This window comes from Dermacentor albipictus, chromosome 1 (assembly GCF_038994185.2).
Source record: "Dermacentor albipictus isolate Rhodes 1998 colony chromosome 1, USDA_Dalb.pri_finalv2, whole genome shotgun sequence".
Taxonomy (NCBI): domain Eukaryota; kingdom Metazoa; phylum Arthropoda; class Arachnida; order Ixodida; family Ixodidae; genus Dermacentor; species Dermacentor albipictus.
Genome location: NC_091821.1, coordinates 343,040,406 through 343,066,557, shown reverse-complemented (window position 1 = coordinate 343,066,557; position 26,152 = coordinate 343,040,406). Strand labels below are relative to the sequence as shown.

The following is a 26,152-nucleotide window of genomic DNA, read 5'->3' as shown; positions in this document are numbered from 1 at the left end:
TCTTCGATATGGGATGGCTGTTCTTGCTTTCTGCCCTACCCAATGGCAAAACCGTGTTGATTCATTGTTAAAAAACGAACTAAAAAACATAGCCTACAACACTCTGTCAATCACAAATGGTGGCGTCTTGTCTGCGCTTGGCCTTCCATGCTTCTGCACTCTGTTTACGCAAAATCTGGTGATAAAGCATTCTTGGTTCAGTGATATTAAAGTATGTTACACAGCCCCTCGAAGCCTTCGTAGTACTGTTTGCTTTGTAGTTCCGGGATCCTCAGCAAGACATGGTCAAGCTGGGCGTTGTGTTTATGCGCCAAAAATTCTGAATGATTTGCCAAATGAGGCATTCTCCATCACATGAAAAAATGCATTGAAAAACATGATTTGTTCAATGTAAGATGGTTGCTTCAAGATTTGTAAAACATGCTGGTCATTATTTCTAAAACATGTACATCTTACCGTCTTGGTGTCGATTGTTGGTTATTGCTACATGATTTGCTTCTGATTCGTGTTAAGTTTCTTAACTGTTAATCCTCCTGCATTATCTTGTTGTATGACTATGGTAAAGTAAATATTGTACGCTCGTCCGCTGATTGTGCCGGGCCAAGTCCCTCAAGCCACTGGTGGCTTTGACAGGCCCGTTTCATGTAAGTGCGCAGTGGGTAATGAGAGACGCCGAAGTGAAGGGCTGCGAAATAATTTCGACAACTTGGGGTTTTCTTTGGCGTGCTGCCAAAGCCCACTATCCGATCGCTTTTGCGTTTAGCCTCTTCCGGAATCAGACTGCGGCTGCTGGGAATCGAACCCGTGATTCATCGGAGGAACGCACGTGCTATTGAGCAACCTCGTTGAGTATCGCAAGATTTAAGAGACCGTGAGCAAGAGTAAACTCAAGGCTGTTTCACTCGCCTCACCCTCTCGTGCGGCAATACTCAGCCCACTCGCTGCTGCTAAAGTTGGCGGGCCTCTTGCATTACCGCCCCACCAGGGACTTGGGTCCAAGAAAGGTGCACTCGGACTTATCCTTGTAAGTGATTATATATTTCTTTGTTGCAATTCCGTTTGCATCGAGACATGTTTACGACACAATTAAGGGCAAACGGCAAGCACTTCAGACCGGTGCCATTCTCCTCGATGGCATGTTCTCTCCTCGGTCTGCCCTCCTGTGCATCTCATTCACAAACGGTTTAGAGAGCAACCACAGTGGGTCAATAGGTCAAGTAATAAATGCTCTCTGGAATAAATTACAGGCAAAGGCGACGCGGAATGAGGCGCTTCGTACCCGGCTGGGTCGTTCGCATGGCAAGGAACAGCTCCCTCAGGCACATTTTCCAGAGGAGTAACGGGGATGTTTCCTGTCTCTCCCCTATTTAAATGTGCCCAGATCGACCGAGTATGCAGCAGACCTTACAATGAAATTATTTTGTTTTTGTTCTTACTTGTGGTATATACTTCCAAAACTCTATTTATATTCCTTTTTCCTAAAGAAAGACCAATTATAACAACGGCAAAAAAAATTTAATGAAGGCCGAAGTTTTATTATTATCGAACCCAAAGCGTCAAGCCGGTGATATGGTTTTGACGACCAGTATTTCGCAATGTTTCGGCGTATCCCATTGCTTTTGTACACAGAAAGCTCCTTAATACTGCCCGGTTGTTTCATTGTTTTCTATTTGATATGGAAAGTCGCAGAAACGAGAAATATGCCACCGGTAGTTGTCCAACTCGCGACCTCGTCATGATGAATGCGGCAGCCTATACCAACTGAGCTACGGCGACTGTTTTCCCGCCGTCAACTTTCTTGGGATCATGGAGGTGTATTTATACAACCCAGTCCTGTAAGTTGCTCAAAGCGGGGCCACGGGGCTACGCCGTAAATACATCTACGTAAATACCCAAGAAAGTGGCAGGAGGAACAGTCGCCGAACGACGCTTGGATTGCATTGGATTGGATTGGATTTCCTTCTTTGGTGGCGAGTATCCAATACGACGCTTGTCAATGCTTGTTCATTGCCGGTGACGTCGGACCCACTATCGCTGTTTTTGGTGGTGCCTGATTCTTTCCTAAGAGTGGCCCTCACTTCACTATTTCTTGAAAAAAGACGATTGATTGATTGGTTGAGTGATTGAAGAACGTCAATTTATTGAAAGCGCGATATGGCGATAGGCGAAGTGGCAATGGCTGCGGACAGCCAAGCTGATAGCCGAAATAAAGAAAGAGAAATAGAGTGAGGCTTCTTAATCAATGCTGGATATATTTTTTGGGTGCTACGCCTCACGCTCTACTTCAGAGGGGAATAATAAGAAATTAAATGGTGCGCACTGTACCTGCCGCAGACGCAAACAGTAGACAAATCAAATCAAACTATATCAAGTTTATTCATTACAAAAAAGGAAACGGTTACATTTTTGTTTTACAGACGAGGGTCCCAAAGTCGAAGACTGTAACCTGGACCCTCGGTGGGTAAGTATAAGAAAAAATTACATAGGTGGCAGGACAGAAATATAATTTGCAAAATGTAAGCTGGGATTAACGAAGAGGTGAAATGCAACAACAGAAACGTAATTAGGATGTACAGTATTACTATAACAATATAAAAACAAAATTGGCGTACAACAGAACCTTATAAATTATGTAAAGAAGGAACGGAACGAAATAGATAAAAATATAATCGGCAGACCCAAATGAACGTAAAGTAAATATATCAGTGTGCTAAAAATATACATAAAAAAATTTCAACCGACACAAAAAGCAAGAGAATACATAAAAAGAAGTCTTTATAAACAAAACAGCTAAAGGCTATGGCAAGCATGTGAATAGCAACACACAGGAAAAACAGCGGTAAGAATAAACAAATAAGACATTTGGAACCATAATTGCGTCAATGTGTAAAAATAAAATTGTTAAGGTATTTCTCGAAGGCATAGAACGAAGTGAGTGATATTATGTTTGATGGTAAGTGATCCCATAAAGATATGCCAGCAAAAGATGATGTTAGTTTACCGTGATTGGTACGAACACGAGGCAGGGAAAAATTTCTGTAAAAGGCAAACCCAGTTCTATTGTAGTTATGTAAATGATTTAAGTCAACGAATTCATAAAGCAATTGGTTGTTAAGTAACTTGAAAAATAGGATTGTCAAATTATATTTAAACAAGTTCACGGTCGTTAAAATGAGGTTTTGACCGACCAAAATGGATGCATTTGACTGGCAAGGACTGCTAGTAATGATACGAATGGCTTGATTTTCTAAATGCTGAAGTGACGACACGTGAAAATTATACGTGTTACCCCAGGCAGCGGTTCCATAGTTAATATGGCCATCAATAAAATCGAAGTGATAAAAGAGCCTTGTGTGAAAAGAAGGCTCATGCTTTTAATAAAGCGCGAATGCCAAATGCCGTTTTTTTTTCTTAGTATTATTAATGTACAAGTCAAATTTGAGGTTAGCGTCCAGGAGAACACCGAGCAATAGAACCAAGTCACTGGCTGGAATTTGATGAGCACCAAGTGTTAACGCTAGTGGAGAAGTTAGGACCCTGTGACAACTATTGAATATTATATATTTAGTTTTATCGGGATTAATTATTAGGTAATTACTGCGGCACCATTCTGTAACCTCAGTTAGCGCAGCATTTAACTTTGATGTCAATGAAATTTACGACGTGTCTGGTAATGATAAGGTGGTGCCGTCGGCGTATAAAACGCAGTGAGATGAATTTAAAAGATTGGGTAGGTCATTAATGTAAATAATAAATATACTAATGGACCAAGAATGGACCCCTGGGCTACACCTAAGTTAATTATTTTAGTTTGAGAAAGGGCACCCGCTACAGAAACCACGCATTGCCTATCCAACAAATAGCGTTTTAATAAAGCTAAGGCGGGACCAGGAATACCGTATGCTTCAAGTTTGGTGCTTCAAATTCTCTTCTGGTATGGCTGTTAATAAGCGACTCGTAGCCATATCCGATAAAGCAGTTTGAGTAGGCTGTATATGCGCTAGTATTTGTATCGAGTAAGTTAATGTTAATGTCGCCAACGATTAAAGCGTTCTTGTTTTCGAACGATAAATGGGTTAAGTATGACGTCAAGAGCAAGTAGGAAATCAGTGGCACGAAATGATGGGGAAATGATAGAAGAAACCAAGAATCATATTTGTATGATTAAGTGCAAAGAAAGGTTGTTCAGCCTCGATCCAAATCGCCTTACAGGAACTAACATTTATTGAAAGCTCATGCCTGCGGGTGTAAGCGACGTCCGGGGCAATGAAAATGGCAGCACCTTCATGATTATCAGACAAACGATGGTAGTATCCAGAATTGTAAGATTAGAAACCGTATAAATTAATATCATTGTCAGAAAGCCAGGTCTCAGAAATGCAAATAAACGAGAAAGAGTGATTAAGATTGGTGATAAAGTAACTAATGTTAACATGATTCCTCCTAAGGCTTCGAGCGTTAAAATGGATCAGTGAAAGATTATTACTCGAAAGTTGATGCTGAAATCTTTCCGGGGACATCAATGACATGACAGATTAAGGTGCGCAGGTGCACGGAAAAGATGAATGAAAGACGGCTACGTGAAGATTCGCAGGTCTGCCTCAAATGAAATGCAGAATACATTGCTGTCACTGGTCTTACGAGCTTTAATGAGGCAATTATCCATCCACAGGAATTGCCACTTGTTGTCTTTCGTTAAGGCAAGTACCTTCGCGAAGAGCCTCTTGTTGTCGGGGGTTAAATGGTCATCTAGAAGGGCTGGAGCTGGGGGTGAAGTGGAGCCTGAGAAACCAATTTGGTTGGTTTGTAGGCGGGCCTTCCACGATTTGCACAGGAATTCGTTTTTCTTGTCGCGGCAGCAGAAGCGGGTAATTTATTTTTTTCGCCAGACTTCGTAGCCACGCGATATAGGTTGTCTAGGTCAGAGGGCGAAACAGGACATTCAATCACGTCGCCCATTAACTTGATAATCGCGACACAGTCCTCTCCATCAGTGGACGGGACACCCTTAATCTCGACATTATTCGTTCGAAATACTGTTCGAGATGCGCGACTTTCTTCTCAAGCTCATTATTGCGTGCTATCAGGGCTTTGTTCGGTGCAAGCAGCTCGCCCTGTTTCGCCATCATTTCATTGAAGACGCCGCTCAGGTGCTCGACACTCGCACTGAGAGTAATATGTAGGTTCAAGCCCTCGCTGGACAAAGCCCTATAACACGCGACAGAAAACCTAATTAACGTGTCTCGTTGAGACCGGTGTCTCTGCAAAAAAATTAAAGTTCCGTTGGTGTGTGTGACGCATAGGCGACGTCGTCAGTGGTCCAAGTACGTGTTTTAATGGAGGCATGTTAGTCCCTCAGGTACAGTCAGCGCGCACATGAAGGCGGTTCCTTATATTGGGAATAGGGCGCAGAAGCTGATTACGTTTAGACATCTTTGTCCAATTTTAGCCCTAGATGTTCGACACAAATCAATGCGAACTTACTCAGTTCACCCTCCTTATCAGATTAAGGGGATTACGTCTTCCAGCACGTTGCACATGGGGCCCACAATGATGACGGGACGTTCAATAGACGATGCCCGTACGCGTCGGTTTCCTCCTCGTCATCGGCGGTGTATACCTGTAACCGTAGCGGTGACACCGCTACAAAACCAAGGAACCTCTGTCAAACCGCGCGGGATGTGCACAGGCCAATGAACAGTACAAATTGTGTTTGCTTTTGCCACGCGCCGACCAAGTGACCTTGGGGTTATGCGAGCCCCACATGCGCACTGCTCATTACATAACCCGCTTATGACCTGTTTATTTCTTAGAGGGCAACACTGAAAGCTACGCATGCAGTGTCGGCGTGGAGTATGAGTTTTCTACGTGCGATCTGTCTTCTCTATTGCAGAGCCATCGAGTGCTCATGTTACAATTCCGGACATGCGTCAACTGCGCCTCGATATTAGGGAGGATGGGACGCGTTGCGTTAGGTGTACGCGTTGTGCTACTCATTGTTATTGGAAAAGATGCATTGGCCCTAAAACAGGTAAGCCAGGGTAAATATTCGAGTTCACTGTAGCTGGAACGCTTAGCTGAACGACAATCGAAGCTCCGAGCAGCACCCCTGCGCCGGTGACCAAAGTTAGATGCGAAAAAGAACAACAAAAAAATCATAATTTACAGGGCAATGTTTAGACGACTTCTTGTCATTTCTTTGGTTTCTCGTTATCATTGGTTTCATTTACTGCAACTGTAATGAATAACTTATTACTGGGCCTATCGATGTAGCCTTCTTGTGGTCGAATGCGGCATGTAAGTTCAGTCGCGTGGTTTTCAATATGCTGCATTCTGAGCGTGAAACGCAGCATTAAAGTCAAACACTATTGGAGCTCGATGATGGCAGTGACATGTTGATAGTCCTACTAATTATTCATTGATGATATAATGCTTAAGCGTGACTGAATGGAGTGGTAGAAGGAAACAGACACCCAGAGACACGTTCCGATACCATTTGGCAGAACGAGCCACACAAAAAGATAAGGCCTAATAAAAAAATTCGCTGCCGCCAGTGAGGATTGAACTCACGACCCCTGGTTTACGAGACCAGTGCTCTACCACTGAGCTATAGCGGCGGGTGTTCGTGCCGTAGTTTAATTGTGCTGTTTTCATTTTTCTATGTTCCTTTTGTTTTATTTTCTATGGACGACAGTTTGATAGGATCAATCATTCAATGCATTTTGTTTATCCATTGGAACCTCGAGAGTCGGCAAAGGCGTCTATTTTATTAGGTTCAGCAGGCTGTATATAGGAAGGTTAAATAAGTATTTCAGAAGAAACAAAATATCTGTTCAAGTGCCTTTTGGTAATGCCCTGCGAATATTTGCTATTTGACACTCACGTGTTGCCATTCTGTATGCACACTGAAGCAAAGAAAGAGAAAAGATATCAGCCACTGTGAAGAGGCAATTTTTTTTCCTCTCTTCCTTGGCGAGGAGCTTTTTTTTTTCTCAGTCTTCGTCAAAACTACTTAAATTACCGCAATCCACCTGCGTTCTCTGTCTTTGTCTTCTTCTAACGGTAGACCTCTCCCGGCCGACGCCACAGAGCACCGGTGGCATCCAAACAGGAAGTCACCGGCACACATGAAGCGGCCGTGGTTAGAGCGGTGGTTGGCCGAAAGTACCCGGCGCCAGTTCTCGGTGTGGTTGACATGGTGCCGTCATTGTATTGAGGCGCCCAATCTGCAGTCACACAGTGTTTGGTGAGAGTTTGCGCAGGTGGACAAGTTCTCTCTTCTTTTTTTTTCCTTCCGTTTTGTGAAGGTTAGTAATCATTTCGCCCGCCATATTTGCACTGCTAAATGTGTGAGCTGGAAAACGACGGTTTGTGACCTGTGTGGCGAGAAATGGAGACGCTAACATCTTCTAATTGCGAGAATGGATTACTCTGTTGACTGCAATAAATGCTTCGCCCAGGCATCGGCTTTTCTTTGGAAATGTAGCGCAGATTTGTGGTGGCCTCGTGCATTGGCCAACGAAAATCAGCAAGAACATTGGCTCATCTTGCTTGAAATACGGGCCACGTTCTTGTGTGCCGTGGACTGTAAGATGATCAATGGGCGATATTGGATCATCCTGCTTACCAAAATATGGACAACCATAGCACCTAGCAGACTAGTCGCAATGATCAGAAGTGGAAGAAACATCAGTACTGACGAAAGTAGCGGTAACCGTAAGTTTTCTGCGGTTGAAGATAAGTGAGAAGCGATAATTCGAGCCCGTTCATTTCGGCACCTTCAACACTGTACGAAATAGTGTTCAAAAAAGTTAACTGACCATCATTAATAGAGGGAAATGTATAGGTTTACCCGCTCTAGTAGCATGTTTTTACTGTTATTGCCACAACTTACGCTGCACCACCACGAATGCTTGGAAGTCTAAGCGATCGAATTATCTCGTTAGAAAGGTGATTAATTGGGTCTGAAGTGAAGCAGCCAACCAAATGCTGTTATCGTTCGAGGTGCGAACAGCCCATAATGAACGTGTACACGCTAACTTGTTTTTATCCTGTTAAATACGACAAGAGCAGGTAACGAACGTGCCAGATGCTGACACGCGGCTGACGTAGAGAAGTTACTGTGCAACGAATTAGGCAATTATGCTCGCTTTGCACGTTCGCATGGTGGTGGCTGTTAGTAACCTCGTTAGCTAAGTGATGCATGCCACTCCAGCAGTGTACAAGAAAAGACAGCTGGTTGTCATTTATTTTGACCTCTGTAAGGCGTTTGATGTTGTATGCCACAAAATACTTCTTCAAAAGTTGACGCCACTTGATCTGCACCCCTCTGTCACAGCGCTCATAAAAAGCTACCTACGCGACCGGTACTGCTACGTTAGTGTAAATGGTCAGTCATCAGAACTTTATGCGGTTACAAATGGAGCTCCTCAAGGGTCTGTCTTCAGTTCTCTTGTTTTATCGCTTTTTATTGACGCCGTTTCGGTAGTCATTCAGAACTCTTCATTTTTGTTATATGCTGATGACGCGAAGCTTTTCAAAGCGGTAAGAAATGTTAATGATTGCGCTGCTCTTCAGAAGGACATTACGAATTTTGCATCATGGTGCCCTGAAAACAAGCTGGTCATAACTGCATTAAGAACAAAAGTTGTAAGCTTCACGCGGAAGGCTAACAAGACTTTGCTTCTCTATAGCGTTGAAGACGTTCTCCTGCCAAGAGCTCGGGGAACAAAGGACCGTGGAGTGTACTTCGATAGCTCTCTGAGTTTCTCGCCCCACGCTCAACAGATGAGGCAGCGTGCACTTCGAACGTTAGGCACAGTATATCGGGTGACGAGAGACTTCAAACAACCTGGGTCATTTGTAACTTTGTATAAGAGCGTATGCCCTCCAGATCTTGAGTACGCCTCCATAGTTTGGGGCGGCACTTGTAGGTCAAATTGTGAACTTCTCGAAAGTATGCAAACAAAGTCCACATCCAAAATTTAAACATCGATTCTGTTGAAAGCCTTGCATCTCTGTAGAGCTACAGATACTCACGTTACCTACCCCCACTTGTAGACGCCACAAATTGGTTGTGCTTTTTCCCCACAAATTAATACATGGAAAAACCTGCTGCTCGCACTTGCTTTCTAATGTGCGCTTTTACATTTCTTCGCATTTCGCCTCTTCAGAGTGCCTGGATACCTTCATGCCTAATTTTAATATTTTGCTGAAAGGAGTTGCAGAGGAATTTCAGTAACTGAACAAAAACTCATATATCTATTGTGTGTTCGTTCATTCTGTAATCTTTTTCGTGTCTCCACTTTTGTTTTGTATTCTCTTCGTGTACACATTTGATGCTCTGTTGAAATCTGTGTTTGCGAAATTAGTTTTTTGTGTGTGCGCGCGTGTATATAATATGTCTGAATGCGTGTGTGGGTGTGCAGTGTTTTGCCTGTGCGTTGTTTTGCCGAGTGCGCGAGCACAATAACCTTCGAGGTTGTTCCTGGGAACATTAATAAACATTTGATTGATTGATTGATTGATTGATTGATTGATTGATTGATTGATTGATTGATTGATTGATTGATTGATTGATTGATTGATTGATTGATTGATTGATTGATTGATTGATTGATAGCAGTAGTAATATTTCTGGATAACTTATCAGTCATTCCAAGCTGTCAATTTTGTTTTCTCGTGGGACGGGGCAACGTTGCTCTGTTCGAGGAATTTTCAGACGAATTAAACACAGCGTGGGACAAAACATGTTCGCATGTCCATTATTTCTCGATACTTCTAAAGAATTCAATACTGTGAATCACGAACTCCTGCTTGAAAAACTATACCTGTTCGGTTTCAGGGGGTCATTCTACCAGTTCCTAAAAATTATTTGTACGGCCACTAGCAGGTGATATTTTTAGACAGCCAGTTATTCATCAATAACAAATTCCTCTGAAAGTAGGAGTGTCTCAGGGCTCTATTTTGCCTCCTCTTGTTTTTACCATATACACCATATAGATACAGCAGACTTTTCATATTCTGTATCGAAGTCTTTGATATTTCAGTATGCAGATGATACTGTACTTTTAAAAAACACATGTATGTTACTAAAGAGCAGTTGCGTTACCTCAAGAGAGTGTGTACGATGCAATAACCTGGTTTGTTAACAACTGTTCGTCAATACACAAGAAAAAACAAAAATGGGTTTTAGAATCAACTTAAAACAATTGTTACAAGTTTACCACTGTGTTTGCACTATTCTAATTGCCAATCGTGTCAGTGGGCCCCCGCGTCATATGTAAACTCTAATAAATATCTTGGTATTTTATTTGACAGTGACCTCTCATAGAATGATAATTTGACGCATATTTGAGACAGGCCCCGAAGTTTTTCATCGCTATTTTTAATCATTTTTATCATTTTTATCATTCATGCCTTAGCATACAATGTCTTACGTTAGGGCATTACATTGTTCGACTTTTGCTCTTTTCGATGGATGAGTTGACAGAATTCTAAAGAAAATGCCGCCCTTCCATTAGTGTGAAAACGGGTGCAAACGAAGCTCGGCATCCGCGGCTCTTCGTTGTCGTAGGATAGGATACACTTTATTGCTCTAATTTACAGAGTCATTCAGCGGCCAGACCGAGTACTTCCGTCTTCTTCTTGTCGATGGTGACTCCCGTCTTGCAGCGTGTGCGCCTCTATTCCAGGGCACAACTGAGCGTGGCTGCTCGTAGAGCTTTGTGTACCAGCCCTTGTTGGAGGCATGGGTTGCCGCTGGAGAGCGCACTCTACCACTGCTCCGCACTCGGATTTTCTATATTGTGGAATGTTTCGTTTTTGCTGCATTCCCACGTGATATGGTAAAGGGGGTCGTAACGCCTCGGCTTGGCGCTCCCTCACGGCGAGGTCGGCACGTCGACGACATGCTATGGACTGTTTTGTGAAACAGACAAAGCAATGCTATGGTTTCTCGTGAGTCAAAAGATGAGAGGGACAAAGATGACTTAATACTAGTCACGCTAGAGTCGCGGTGATAATATCTGACAATGAAGTGGGCGGCGCGGTTTTGGACTGACTGGAACGTCGCGATTTGGTAATCTCGATGATGTGACCAGATAAGGGCTGCGAATTCGAGTTGTGACCTTACGAATGTCTGATAAGCGATTTGTCTGGTGAAGGCAGGAGCATCGCGCAGGTTACGTTTAAGATAACCGAGCGGACGTAGTCAATTCGAATGGTTGCGTTTCACATTATAGTCCTTTTCTAAAACCATGCTGATGTTTAAAGAAGAACTTTTTAGTTTCCAAGTGATTTGCTACGTTTGGAAAGATTATGTGTTCTTGTAACTTACCGGGAACGCTTAATTTGTTAGTCATACTGGGAGGTAATTGTTAACAGCGCTTTTATCACCAGACTTTGAAAAAAAGGTATAATTTTACCGACCTTCCAGTCATACGGAACTTCCGCTGTTGAGAGGGGCTGTTGTAACAAGCAAGAAAGGACTGTGCTAGAGGGTGCAACTGTACATTTTAAGATTTCTGAGTTTATACCGCGTATGCCGGAAGAAGTTGACATCTTGAGGTTGTTGATCAGCTCAGCAACACCAGGGGTTGTTATATTGATGAGCACCATGTATGGATAATCGGGTTCGATGGGTGTTGGTATTTTCTAATGGTCTTCCTTTGTAAATACGGCCGTGAAGTAATTGTTAAAGAAAGATGCTGAAAGCTCTTGGGCTATCGGCAAGCCAGAAATATCAATTACTGTGAAATGTCAGAATCTTTAACGGGAGAGATCGTTTTCCAAAATTTTTGGGGGTTGTTTTGAAGCAGTGATTGCAGATCGCAAAAGATGTACTTTTGCTTGGCTTAACGCAGGGCATTGCAGTAGTCTACATCACAAGACTTATGTTTGCTCCAAGATACAGGTATTTCCACAGGTTTGGCAGTACTGTAAGGACGCTTCTTTTTATTTTTTAGAGTACGAAGAGCTTTACTGAACCAGGGTTTCGATGAGTTAATGCGAAATGAAACCTTTGGTATATGCGCATGTGCTAATTCCATTAACATTTCTTTGTACAGGCACCAATTCCCATGACTACGTGAAGCTTTCCAAACCATTGTTAATAGCCCTGACCTTTGCTCTTTCGTAATCAAATACTTGTTTAGTTTTCAGGTGGCGTGGGCATGAAAGTGTATGAACTGTGAATTGTAATAACCGGTGGTCACTGAACCTATCCGCAAAAGTGATAGTGTTAACCCTCTTGGGTGCGGACGATAGAACAAAATCTAAAATATTATTGATACGAGTTCGTTGGTCTTTCAATTGCACAAGTGAAAAATCAAGTGTTAGTTAAACGAACTCACAAGATGCACGTGATTGGCCTCGCAAGTTTTGCCAGTCAATGTCTGGAAAGTTAAAGTCACCAAGAAGAAAAAATGTCAGCTTTGATATATTTGGATAGAATAGGGGTAATGTTATCGTGTAATTCGGAATGAAATTGGAGGAGCTATCGGGTGGTCTTTAGCATGCACCATAAATTCTATTTGATTGAGGAAATGATACGCAGACCCACAAAATTTCGAGACTCGAAGGCATCGGCCCAAGAAATGACGTGATATGTTTTTTTTATGGCGAGCAATACCCCACTACCTCTTCTGTCTTCCCTATCTCTGCGATAGATAACGTAAACATTAGAATCGGGTAGAACTTCGCCATCCGTAATTTCAGAGCTGAGCCAAGTTTCCGTAGGTGCCAATATGTCCCATTCACAGTCATCTAAGTATGACGAAATTTAATTGCGTTTCGGAAGAATGCTACGAATGTTAGTTAATGATATGGATAGGTACGAGAGCACGATAGGCTCATGTGACGAATCGGGTTTGTTCTTAAATGCACGTGTTCCCAGTCTAGGTCTCTGCTATCAGTGTAGGGGAACTACAGTGGCAGACGCTGCATCGTATGTGTGCACATTGTTATCGATTCTTAGTTTATCGAGGGTTAGCTTAAATTGCGCGTTACTGGTTTTCGCGAAGTCTATCAATCTGCGCCGAGCGATACAGGTTTGCATAGAAAAGTCTTCACGAACAGCAAAATTGGTGTTCTTGAACTTGCAGCCTTTTTCTATTACGCGCTGCATATCCTTAAAAATGCGAACCTAACGATGACCGGTCTATTTACCTCACCTTTGTATTGGCCGAGGCGATGCGCGCGGTCTACTTGAGCTGGATCGATAGTGATAACAAGGTGTTGGTTACATATTTCAATGACTTTTTGTTCTGATGATGACCATGATTCGCTTTTGTCATCTGCGATTCCAAAGAATAGCAAGTTGCAGTGGCGAAGTCTATTTTCTGTGTCTTCACAGCGCGATTGCATTGTTTTTAGCTGTGTGGAATTGCCTTTAGCTATGTTCAGTGGTTTCGGGCAATGTATTGTTGACGGAACTTTTCATTGAAACAATATCGACTTCTACAGCCCGGAGCCTAGTCGACAACTGCTTTAGCTCGACATCAGCTGACGCCTACCAATTCTTTAATGCTCGCAGGTCATTACAAATCTCGTCCTGGCCGGATTCAATACGTTCCAAAGTTGCGAGAACGTTATCCAGCACATCCAGCCCGGGGTTTGATTCGATATCGCCGGATAGAAGTAGGTGCAACCCACATGAGCATAAAGAAAACAAGTTTTTGCCATGCTTCATTAACGAGTATAGCTCACTGGGGCACGACACCGCAAAAAGACAGCGATTGCTACTTTTCAGACAAGAACAGCGGTTCAAGTAACCAACCTGAAGCGTGAGCACGGGTGAGCACGGGTGAGCACTCCATCTCCGAAACGCTGTCGTGCGCCGGCGCGGCGGATGGTCGCTTAAATTCGGTGCAGCCAATGTTGTCAGTCGAAGCAGTTGGCTTTGATGATCCCAGTTGCCAGCAGATGAAGTGAGTATCATCCAAGGCGGGCAGTTGCGTCCAGTTCGTGAAGTGGTCCGCTGGATGATTCCAGATAAATGGGTCAGTTGCGCACAAGGCAGCAGGCAACGCCAGAAGAAGGGACAGCTGAAACGTGAGCACGGGTGATCACTCCATGTCCGAAACGGTGTCGTGCCCCCCGTGAAAAGCTATAGCGAGTTCCCGGCGGCGTTCATCAAACACCACGTTTCCTTCAGCCGAACTCACGACGCATGGCCCGCTCCCGCTGCCATTCCTACAACGCAGCTTGCTCTTCGGCAGAACGAACCGAACACTGCCTCCCCATCTGGCTGCCGGGCCTGAACTGCCGGGAAACAGCAGGCGCGAGGTGAGCGAACACGCGATCGCACCCTTTCCCTCCTCCTCCGGAGGGAGGGGACGCCTGTGATTGGCTCACACCTTAGGTTACCTCTACTTCTTCATGCGTATAAAACCCACCTTTAAAGAGTGCGTATGAACCGATATCTTGATGTGCCTCTCGATAACTTCCGGAACAGTGGAACTCATTCGACGTCCACAATAAGCACTATCCATCGAAAGATGACAACCTGGCAGGGGCGTGATCTCTCCATTTTTGCGAGAGCTAAGGCATTCAATATATTTCTCGCCTGCAAGCTTCTTTATGTTCGGCAGGTCTTACACTGCTCACGTATCCATATTCAGACATTTCATAGAATATTTGCATATTTTATTTGGCGTTCATCATGGGAAGCCATTAGAAGGGACAACCTTTCCCTTCTGCTTGAGAAGACAAACCTGAGCCTTGTGCATTTGTTTGTACGACAATTGGTCATGCGATTATTTTACCTTAAGAACGTCCATCATCCATTCCTTCTCACAGTTAACGAACACGTCTGGCTTCACGCCTCCATTTTCTTTTTGTCAGGACAAACTTTGCTCAAGAACTGCCGTTATGGGGCTTCTTAAACGAACTTGTCGACGCTACCTTCTTGTTAAAAGGCAGATTCACTCTAGAATGCTGGTTTACCGTTGATCGAAAGTCGCTAAATGTAGCACCTATAGATAACTTTTTTCCTGAAGCTATGTACCAAAAGCAGCATCTATCTCTATTTGGTCAAGATGTTCTTTGCCGTGTCCGTAGAATGTGTAGCACGCCAGCAGCGAAAACATTTTTATTTAAGTTGCACACCTCCACCCTGCCAGTTAAAACGTGGCTTCAGGAAAAAGGACTATATGTACCCTGGAATACGAATTGTAGATTTTGCAATCAACCCGAGACAATAGAACGTTTCTTTATACTTTGCCGTGACGCATTTTATTTTTGGGACATTTCACAATGAACTATCAAAAAAGATCTTCCTCTTACATGTTATGGTATCTGGTTCCTTCCTTTCAAAAAGTCGGCCAGTAATACACCATATGATTTATTTATGTTATTAGGACCCCGTTCATTATGGTGAAGCCGAAGGATCGACAGACATGCCGAGCCACCTCGCTCGACAAGGTCTGCCTTTCGAGGAGAGAATGCTCAAGCGCGTAGTGTGGTTCCTACCATTCATCCCGTACCTGAAAGGATTTCGCGTCTGGACGCTTTCGCCCGTTTGCCTGAATGTTGAACTTTCATTGCACTGCATACCATGTGCGCACTTGTTTCTCATCTGTGTTCAAGTGTAATGTAACAGTATTGGTTTGACACTACTCATAATTCCATGCGATGAAGAAAAGACAACCGACAGTGGCTGAATCGGTAAGCCTGTTGGTCTCGCGATCCGGAGTTCGGTGGTTCGAATCCGCGGACCGACGAGCAATCTTCATTTTATCGTGGCTTCAGTTTTTCCGTACGGCCACACCGACGCCGACACGAGTGAGGCTATGCAAGCTTCGCTTTAAAAATATGTTGATGTCCATTGCCTATAATTCGTCCTCAAGTGACAATGTGAACTTGTTTATATGTCTGGGTTTTCCGTCATTTATAACTTTGTTCAGTCAAACTGTTTTTGTAAGACATTTATGGAACCTCGGTTTCGAACAAGAATATATTTCTCTCCTTGCCCTGCGGAAAACATTGCGTTTTATGATATGCAACTGCAACACAAGATTCGGTAAAGCTAATAGGTATGCTTATGTCCCAGGAATATTCAAGGACCTGCCTGATAATATATTTACGACAACCATGAAACAAAGCTTGAAAAAATTATTGAAGGCACTATAAGCTGTGTATAATACTAAATACTGTTCTCTTTTTCTCGTTTCTTGTATTTTTGTTACTGGTTTCAGCTCAGTTTCTGTTTAAATTTGTTGTTGGGATGAGCTTCACCAGCTTTTCATTGCCGTGTATGCTGCCATTTTGTTTGCCCACGTGCAGGGCCAAGTCATGCAAGCCACTTCCTTGTCTTTGACCGGCCTGCCTTCTGAGGCACGAATATTGTAAGATGGCGGCAACCACAACAACGGCAACATTATTATTATTATTATTATTATTATTATTATTATTATTATTATTATTATTATTATTATTATTATTATTATTATTATTATTATTATTATTATTGCTTGCAACGTGAGCTATACAAAGGGCGCTGCTCAACTTTACTTTATAATTGGGCTAGGATTAGAAAATATGAGCATATTTACAGCGCGTGCAACGAAAAGTGGGTGCTATCTATGCGGTTCTTGCATATTGACACGTTGGCTTGTTTATCATTTCCGGGTGACCGCTTGTCACCGCCTAACAAATGTTATCCCACATCGCAGGACACGCATACATGCTGTGTCTATTACTGTCGCAAGCCGCCTTAGGTGATCGTAGAAATTTCCGGCGAAGACAACGACGTCATCCATGTAAACAAGACACGTCTGCCACTTCAATCCTGCTAGCACCGTGTCCATGACGCGCTGAAACGCTCCAGGCGCCGAGCACAGTCCGAATGGCATGGTTTTGATCTTGTAGAGGCCGTCTGGCGTGATGACGGCGGTCTTTTCGCGATCTCTCTCGTAAACTTCTATTTGCCAGTAGCCAGACTTGAGGTCCATCGAAGAGAGGTATTTAGCGTTGCAGAGCCGATCCAATGCGTCGGCTATCCGTAGGAGGGGGTATACGTCCTTGCTCGTGACCTTGTTCAGTCGACGATAATCGAAGCAGAAACGTAGGGTTCCGTCCTTTTTCTTCGCCAGGACTACAGGAGATGTTTGAAACAGAACAGCGAGTTTTTCACGGGGACAAGCAGGGAGAAACGACACAGACGAGCGCTGACTTGCAACTGAGATTTATTGCTTGGAACGAAGAATATATAACAGCTCCAAACAACAGGAGAAACAAAAAAACATACATATATTCGCAGTCAATCATACATGCTCCACTGAACAAGGTAGAAACTGTAGTAATCATATCCCCCCACCCCCCCGCTAAACATGCCAGTTCTTTGGACATCATCGATAAGGAGGGGCTACTGACGCATGCGTCTTTTGACCAGGTGATGTGCGCTGCTTCGATGATTTCACGCGTTAGTTGGTTACTGTGTTTACTTAAAACTTGTGTTCGAGCGAAGTCAGGGTGGCAAGCCTTGCTGTCGCAGTCTCTACAGTGGATGCCAAGATGTCTTTTTACAGTATTATGCACATTGTTGTTGTGCTCCTTCAGGCGTTCATTAAGGCATCTCCCCGTTGGACCGACATAAAGCCTGCCACATGACAACGGAATGGCGTAGAAAACTCCCTCTTTACAAGAGACGAATTGATTTTCATGTTTTATCTTGCACTCTCATGGAACGAAATCAGTATTAACCGTTTTGTACATCTTCCCAAGCTCATCCGGCGCCGAGAAAACTACTTTGACACATGCTCTGTAGCTATCTTTTTTATTCGATGGGAGACATGATGAATATAAGGCACTGCTAGTGTCAGTGTCAGAAACTATCCTCAGTAGTTTGAGCAAAAACAGAAAAGAACAACGGGTAGATTCGGTGACAGGAAAGGAAAAAGTAAGAACCACTGTAGTGCCTTATATTCATCATATTCTTCATATATATACTTTATAGATAGAAAGATAAATGGTTACATGTGTATCACGAAAGAATTGCAAGTTCTCATAAAGTCACAAATGCGCCCACGATGCGCCAAAAATACTCAGACGCGCAACTTTATCTGACAAGGCGACGTATATAACGTATATAGCCTTAGCCTACGGCACTTTTCTTAGCCACAGTCATTGCGACAGAGTACCAAGTGCTATTTTCTCGACAGAAAATTACTTGCCGTATGATCCTGCGAATAAGCGCAAGAACAGAAACTATATAAGATGTGAAAAAACAAGTAAATATATCGCACTTCTGACCTTTCAAACATCACGCTCTGCCGCTGTGGCGAGCGAACACGATTGTCATTTGCTGACGTGATAACACCGACGAAGCGGCTGGTCCGTGATAATCATGCCCCGATTTCCGCAGGCGTCGAACTTCTGCGATTTCGTTGCAGCTTTTTTCTGCGATGAGGGAAAGTGCCGCGGGTCACGCCTACAGCAGCCAGGAACAAGTAGTCGCGAAGAGAAAATTGAGATGTCCATCTGCGGATGCCCATCTGCGCAAGAACGCCGAAGGGGCGCCGTTTTCTCGTCGGGTAAAAAAAGCTACATGAAGTGAGGGTCGCAGAATTCGTTTTCGGTTATTCGGTTCTGTAGAAGTTGATGGAGCATGAAGCATTTTTGTCGGCGACTGTATTTTATGAGCCAAAGCATGCTGGTTTCTTTTTTATTGCGAAAGCAACTATATTGGCACGCGCTAGTTACGCTAGAAGCCGAGGAGGAAGAAGTGTGCGTGGTAGCTGCTTGGCGTCGAGAGGTGTGCCTCAGGGATCCTTGAGGGCGCCGACCAGCTAGCATTTGGTTGTCCGCCCCGGTGTGCCTAAGCTGGAACTTGCTTAGTGGTTTGGCTGAGTTTTGGGCGAATTTCACCTAGTTATCTTACTTATCTAATTTTTGTAGGACTTATCTCCTGATTGAAGCAGCGCTGATGTCTAAAACCTCTCCTGGGCAAGGGCCCAACCCTTGGTTAGCCTCCCTTTCTCCTGATGATTTGCCTTTGCAATCTTTCTTCCGCAGCGGTGTTAGCAGCATCCCTGTCGCGCTGGTGCCCTCGAGCGGTGGATTCATCCGGCTGAACAACCCACAAGCTGTTCAGGCCGAGCTGCAAGCCATGACGCGTCATTTTCAGATGATAAGCTATGTCCGACAATTTGGAAGAGGTTGGATAGTTTGTAGGTCATCAGATTCGACCTGTGTTGCAAACCTCCTAAAGTGTAAGACTTTCGCATCTGTCCCGGTGAGTGCGTTTATTCCTCCTCATCTAGCATGCCCTAAAGGCATTGTCCGGGCCGTAGACTCGCGATTGAGCCCAACTGAGACTCTGGAGAAATTGTATGATGCTGGCGTCATAGCTGTATACCGATGTAACCACCTCGTAAACGGGGAAAAGTTGCCACAGAATCGGTTAGTGCTACGTTTGCTGGCATGTCCTGCCCAGCTGAACTAAAAGTGTGGCCACTTATTTTTAGAGTGGAACCTCTCGCTTCCTGTCCACTTCAGTGTCGGAACTGTTGGCGTTTTGGCCATAGTGCAGGAGGCTGCAAATCAAATGGACGCTGTCACACCTGTGGTGAAGATCATTCCCCCTATGAGGGCACAGCTGAAGCCGAAACGTGCTGCCTACGTGGTGGAAACCATGCGGCTGACTATGGAAACTGCTCGGCTAGAGCTAAGGAAATACAGTTATTCGAGATAATTGACAGGTGACGATGTTACTGGCGAGAAGCTATTGCAGTCGTCAAGGAAAAAGCTTTTGGATACGCGAGCGTCACTGCGAGGCAATCTACTTCACAGGAAGACAACTTGTCGAAACTCATTGAATCGGCCGTAGAAAAAGCAATGACAAAGGCTATGCAACATATTGTCACAAGTGTAACCGAATGTATTTCCCAAGTCTTTACTGCGCAGATGACCCAGCTGTTGCAAAGAGCTGTAACACGAATCACCAAATCGAATGCTTGTGCTGCAGAACAGGTAGCCAGTTCAGTCCTAGAGCTGAGTACCACATCGGACTCAACATTTGTTGGATCCGGTCCTTGCTCTTCGCGTCAGTCAGACTCGCAGGTCGACAGACTCGCAGGTCGACATGGAAACAGGTCATGACACCAGGCCGCAAAAGCGAACTAAGTCTCTAGTAACTGCTTCTTGTCCATATACCAAAAACAAAAAGCGTAATCCTATTTCTCAATCTAGCATCCGAGGAAGTTCATTGCGACAGTAGTCGCTGAAGTAATTGTATCAATTAGAACATCACCATAGCTTTTTTTAAAGGGCTACTGTGTAACTTTCGTTCCTTGTTTTCTGCTTCAACAGACTTAAAAAACAGCTCATCTTAATCCTGACGTCATAATCTTACAAGGAACCTGGCTTACTCCTGAGAAAAATTTTCATTTTAAAGATTTTCGATCTTCTCGATTAGATTGCCTTTCCCTAGGAGGTGGTTTAATGATTTTGTTGTCATCTAAATTCTGTCATAAGGCGAAAATAGCTTTCAAGTTAATGTCTCCGGAATGTCAGATTTTGGCAGTGCACCTTAGCATCCCAGGCTACCGTTCATTTTTGATTACAAATGCTTATTTCCCTATAGGCGTACACAGTACATACCAATTGCATAGTGCGCTTGCCAGCTGCAAAAATGAAATCAGCCTTACTGGTGGCTTGAACTCGCATCACGTGTCAATGGGGTTACAGAACAGATGCATGTGGGACGCGTCTATGAGGCTGGAGTCCATAGATAAAAATCTTTCATGCCTTAATGTCAGACGACCTACATTTCTCCGTGGGCAATCTCGCTCAGTATTATATTTGACGTTTTCTAGCACAAGTGTCGCCATGACATCTTGGACTACGATTGATTTCGGTACAAACAGGGGTCATCAACCATTACACATCAGATACAGACGCTTTTGTTGAGCGTGCCGAAGCAGCGTGGCACCTTGCACGGCAACGAATTCTATCCCGACAAAGTCAAGAAGCTCGTCGATACAACATACGCCATCCAGGCGTCACATACAACCCGAGAGATATCGTATGGGTTTGGACCCCTATACGTCAACGAGGCCGCTCAGAAAAATGATTGCGCCGATATTTTGCACCCTACATAGTTTTGCATCGTCTAAGTCCTGTCAACTACGAAGTTATTCCAGCCGAAACTTCGCACCACTCCCGTCGACCACGTTCCTCTGACATTGTTCACGTTACCAGGATTAAGTCCTACCACTCGCGCTGACTCCCATCCACAAACTTTGCGGTGCAGTCCCTGTCGTCACGTCCGTTGTCTTTCTCATTTCTTTTATTTTCTCCTTGTGGCATTTAACATCTCCCCAACTTCTTTTTGGAGGGGGAAGTGGGGGGCTAACTTTTGTCTAGTTGCATGGAGTAGTAGTCTTCTTCTTGTTCTTTTTTTTTTGGAGGAGGGCTTAATGGCACGCGCTAGTTAATCTAGAAGCCGAGGATGAAGAAGTGTGCATGGTAGGTGCTGCAGAAACGAACAGTAAACCCCGTTCACCCAGGAGTCAGTACCTACGTTTATGCTGACGACATTGCCTTTTTTGGTATGGCTAGTGACATATACTCTCTTTACGAAATTTTGCAGTCCTATCTAAGGGAACTGGAACACTGGCTGGATAGCGTACACTTAAACCTGAATGCTAATAAATGTGCTACACTTGTTTTTCCAGTTAAAGACCCAGTATACATATCGCTGAACTACCACCTCGAAGGTATTCCACAAGTAGAGTCACTAAAGTACCTTGGAGTTATTTACAACGGAAATCTTAACTGGCGGCCACATATTGAATATATTGCGACAAAAGGAGCTCGTACAATGGGCATTTTGCGCAAGTTAAGCAATCGAAGAACAGGTATGCGCAGAAAATCCCTCTTGATGGTATATAAAATCTACGTTCGTCCGGTGTTGGAATTTGGATGTGTTTTATTCTCAGGTGTTCCATCATACAAGCTTCGGCCGCTAGTTTTGTTAGAACGAGAGGCACTACGTCTGTGCTTAGGCCTTCCAAAATACGTTGCAAATGCCGTATTATACATGGAAGCAAGAATCCCACCCATATTATGCCGATTTCACCTTCTGACCATTCAGACCTTCTTAAAGCTATATGAATCACCATTAAACCGTCCTCAAATTATTTTCATCTCCGATCCAGAATTATTTTTTCCTGTTCATTGGCCCAGGTTTCATAGACCACAGATTATATTTGTGCAAACATTACTTAACCCACTAAATGTACAAATTCGTGATGTGCTTCCTAAAAATACGCATTCAAATTACCCAGAGATCAGGTTCGACGACATTTTCCCGAACCACGCGAAACTACTCCCTTACGGCATCTTAAACGCCATGTTGCAAGACCACCTAAGCACCCTAGAAACAAACATCATCATTGCAACAGATGCCTCACAGTGCGAGGAAAAAGCTGGCATTGGAATATTTTGTCCTGCGCTCGACTGGTCTTTTTCTTTAAGATTGCCTGATTTTGTGCCTATTTTTCTGGCCGAGTTGTTAGCAGTAATCCTAGCTTTACGTACATTAGACCCAATGATTACAACGGCTGCGATTCTTACTGACTCCCTTTCTGTATGCTCTTGCCTTACCGCTACTAATGAGTCACCCATGCTAAAACTCTTCCACTTACTAGTTCCTGCCCATGTGCTATGTATTCATTTGATTTGGGTGCCTGGTCATAAAGGTTTGGTTTTTAATGAAACTGCCGATTCACTGGCACATGCATCACTAGCCGGCCCTGTTCTTCCTATTCTACCAGTGACTGCACAGATCACGGCGGCAAGATTTCGGATTGGATCAATTAGATCAGCCTTACCAAACCCACATTTGACAGCTTCTCCAGAGTATATACACCTTGCATTTCCCTGGCATAGCGATTCTTGTTATACAAAGATGCTTGAGGTCTGCCTCACCAAATTACGCTGCCGCATTCCCTCCCTAAATTTCTATTTACACAGGTGGAGTTTGGTTCCCTCTCCCCTTTGTTCTTTTTGTGAGGAGGAGGAGACGATACAGCACTTTCTTCTATCTTGTCGCCGCTTTGCTGCGTTAAGAAAAAGATTGTTGGAGATGCCGTTTAGAAGAACTAGCCTGGACTTGACAGAACCTGCACTTCTTTCGTTCGGGGCGTCCACTTTGGGTTTCAGCCACGGGGATGCATGCTTCGCTGTCCAAACATTCCTTACAGAATCTAAACGAATGCCCTGCTAAATTCTATTTTTTATTATTACTTTTAAATTAATTATTTCTCATTCAACATGACCTTCCTGATTTTATTTTAGCCGGTTATTCAACCCTATTCAATGCTATTCCCATAGATTTTAGGAAATTTATGCTATATATTATTTTGGAATAATCCATCCATTTCTTGGCCAATCCCCCATCGTGGGTAGGAGCCACACGTGCCACAGGCCACAACAACAACAACAACAACAACAACAGTAAACGGCCGTTCGCTTGGAACTGACTGCTTGCCTATTCCTCTCGCAAAAATATGGACCTTACAAGCGCATTTCTGCTCGGCGTCGGCGTCGCTGTGAGGTTCCGCATAATGTCCAAGGGCGATAAAATTGGCGCCGTGTTACCACATGCTGTATGTGCGAGTGCAAGCATGCGAGCGTGAGCCGCAATCGCGACCCAATTTTGCGCACCAAAGAGAGGAAAGCGGGGAGGAAGCTCGCCGTCTTCCGTCGCACCTAAGTGTCTTGAGGAGCGGATGGAAGGGGGGGTGCGCGTTTTATTTTGGGTGGCGCGGGCGGCCGCTCGCGCCCGGGCCACTGTATCTTGAAGGTCATCTGCAACGGGGACACAAGCCGCCGACTTAGTTGCCGTCGATGCGAGACACAGAACGAAGGTCAGTTCGCTCGCTGCTGCTGCGGCGCTTCCTCACTTCAACGTTCTGACAGCAAGTTCCCGCGGTCATCGAATGAGATATGTTCATGTTGGCTTGTGCGCCCATAACACCATTCTTGTCAATTTGGTTAATATGCCAGCGTTTACAAGTTTATACGGCCGATGAAACTGATATCCCTAATTCGTATAGCTATCCTGCAATTTACAATCGCAATCGCTGCTTAGCCTTTCGGGCAAAACTGCGACATATACAGCGAAGTTGTATATGGCTAGCCATCTGTCCGTCCGTCCGTCTTTCTGTCACCTGTACATAGACAACTCCTCCGGCGCAACCCCATGCACATGCGCAAAAAAAAAAGTAAGAGAAAGAGAGGCACGCGATTGGCTGCGCCAGCAGGGACGTCGTTGCTCTTCGTCGCAGCCGAGAATGCCCGCAGAAGTTACTCTCCGGCTCCGAAATGGGTAGGCCGCACGTGATACGTGCTCCTTAGAGCATGAAGCTTTCGATCAGCAGCGCTGCGAGCAGAAGCGGCAACGAGCTCGTCTATGCCATGCTGATGCTGCAGCCCGGGCACAACAACAGGCTCGTAAAGCTAGTGATTAAAACTGGGGCCGCACATTTCAGCTTCGCTGGTTATCCATCTGTACGGAGTGCTTAGGCGGTGATATCTTTATATTTCATTTCGTTACCTTTTTTTTTCCTTCTGCAATAATTTAAAGTATAACCTGTACTTCTTCCCCCCACAATTTGTACAGTATACAAGTTAAAGTTATATGCTACAGAGAGGGGAAGGGGGGCGTTTACATTTTTCATCGCTGTAAAATCGTAGCAATGGTCAAGGACGCAAGTATGGTTCACTTGAGGTCATGAACCATATCGTCATGAACCATATCCATATCGTATGGTCATGAACCATATCGTCGTGGATACCTGCGTAAGTACCATCCACGCAACTCAATCGATGGTCAAAAGACGTGCCGTCTAGCTTAGCACTACAAGTTTTAGTCATCAAAAAGTTATTTTCTTCGCCTAAAATTCGCCTATTTCTTGAGCTAGAGACAGACGTCGGTAGAACACGTAGGCTTCACCTACAACATGATTTTTCAATGCAAGACAGGATCTTCTTCCAGCATCCTTAGTAGAGCCTTATAATATTTACCGTATATAGCTCTACGGCGTGGACGTGAAAACAAACATTTAGCTATGATGAGGCGTGGGTTCGCGTACTCAGTTCAATGAGAAATCCGGTGAAGCGTTGGCAACGATCATGTGAACATTTTTATTGTGGTTGAACCAAAGCAACCGGTTAGCACTGGCCGCCCGCCAAGTTCGCACACCAGTCAGAGAGCTTTCCTCACAAAAAACCAAAGTGTAAGTGCTAGGCGTCTCGAGGACAGGCAGCTGCTGCCCCTCTTTCTCAGAGCAGATAATTTTCTTCGGCCAGACCGCTATAGAAGCGGCCAACGGGAAGATAGGGCTTGTCTCGGCAGCGGTAAGAAAACGAAGAAAGAAAACTTGTCGGTAAGGCTGCATTAGCTAGGCTGTACAAAAAGACAGAGAGAGACAGCTGTACAATTGATATCGATCTGTTCCCGCCCCTTAAGCCTGGGTTGCGCCACTACCTTCTTTATTTCTATCTTATCAGTAGGTAGCAACTTCAAAGCACTTCCTTTGAGGATAGCATTGCAAGAGGCATTTCCACTGAACATCACCATTACAGTGCTTCGGCACAACTTCGCCTATCAGGAACCGGTGCGGCAAAAAAAAGAAAATCAAGTCTAAATGCCTTCATGAGGCAGCGCTGAAATCTGACTCGTACATTATTTTGTACTTACATTACTAGAGAATGTTCGTACAGCGCAAGACAAGGAATAGAAAAGCTGACAGTTACTTTAGTATGCACTAAAGAGGATGAAGGCTGAAGAAGCCTGCCAGCTCGCGAAACAGTCATTGCATTACTTGACAGTTTCATCCTAATGCGGTGTGACTTCCTATTACTTGTTTTCTCCCATCAAACATCGCGCGTTCGAGTGTCTTAATTAAATATATCTTAATCAGACGTCCCTTAATTAACCATGCCTTCATTAACACGAAAGGTCGTGGGCTTGACTCTCGATCTTCACCATGTGAATTGCATGGAATCCAACTAGGAGATACAAGCGGTTCGCCCATGTCTCCAAGTTGGTTCGACTCCCACGAAAAGTCGTTGGTTTGTGTGTCCTTATTAATTATATCCTAATTACAGTAACTGTGCCTTAAATAACTTCGCCATAATTAAT

The 26,152-nt window shown here is 44.2% G+C and overlaps 2 protein-coding genes and 1 non-coding gene across 5 annotated transcripts in view; 1 reads left to right on the top strand and 2 right to left on the bottom strand.

Moving 5' to 3' along the window:
* LOC135908588 (neprilysin-2-like) overlaps window positions 1-26,152 on the bottom strand; it is a 62,527-nt gene that overhangs the window by 11,482 nt on the left and 24,893 nt on the right. The window contains exon 1 of one of the 3 annotated variants that reach the window (XM_065440577.2): window positions 13,778-13,913. The exons of the other annotated variants lie outside the window; for them this stretch is intronic. The gene's annotated coding sequence lies outside the window, so the exon portion shown is untranslated. Of the gene's footprint in view, window positions 1-13,777; window positions 13,914-26,152 lie in introns of those variants that run through there. 3 annotated transcript variants of the gene reach the window in all.
* TRNAT-CGU (transfer RNA threonine (anticodon CGU)) lies at window positions 6,546-6,617 on the bottom strand. The gene has a single exon. It is a non-coding gene; the product is annotated as a tRNA-Thr (tRNA).
* Window positions 14,180-26,152, top strand: part of LOC135908781 (oxytocin receptor-like) — a 63,345-nt gene continuing 51,372 nt past the window's right edge. Inside the window, exon 1 of the mRNA XM_065440706.1 lies at window positions 14,180-14,286. The gene's annotated coding sequence lies outside the window, so the exon portion shown is untranslated. The remainder of the gene's footprint in view (window positions 14,287-26,152) is intronic.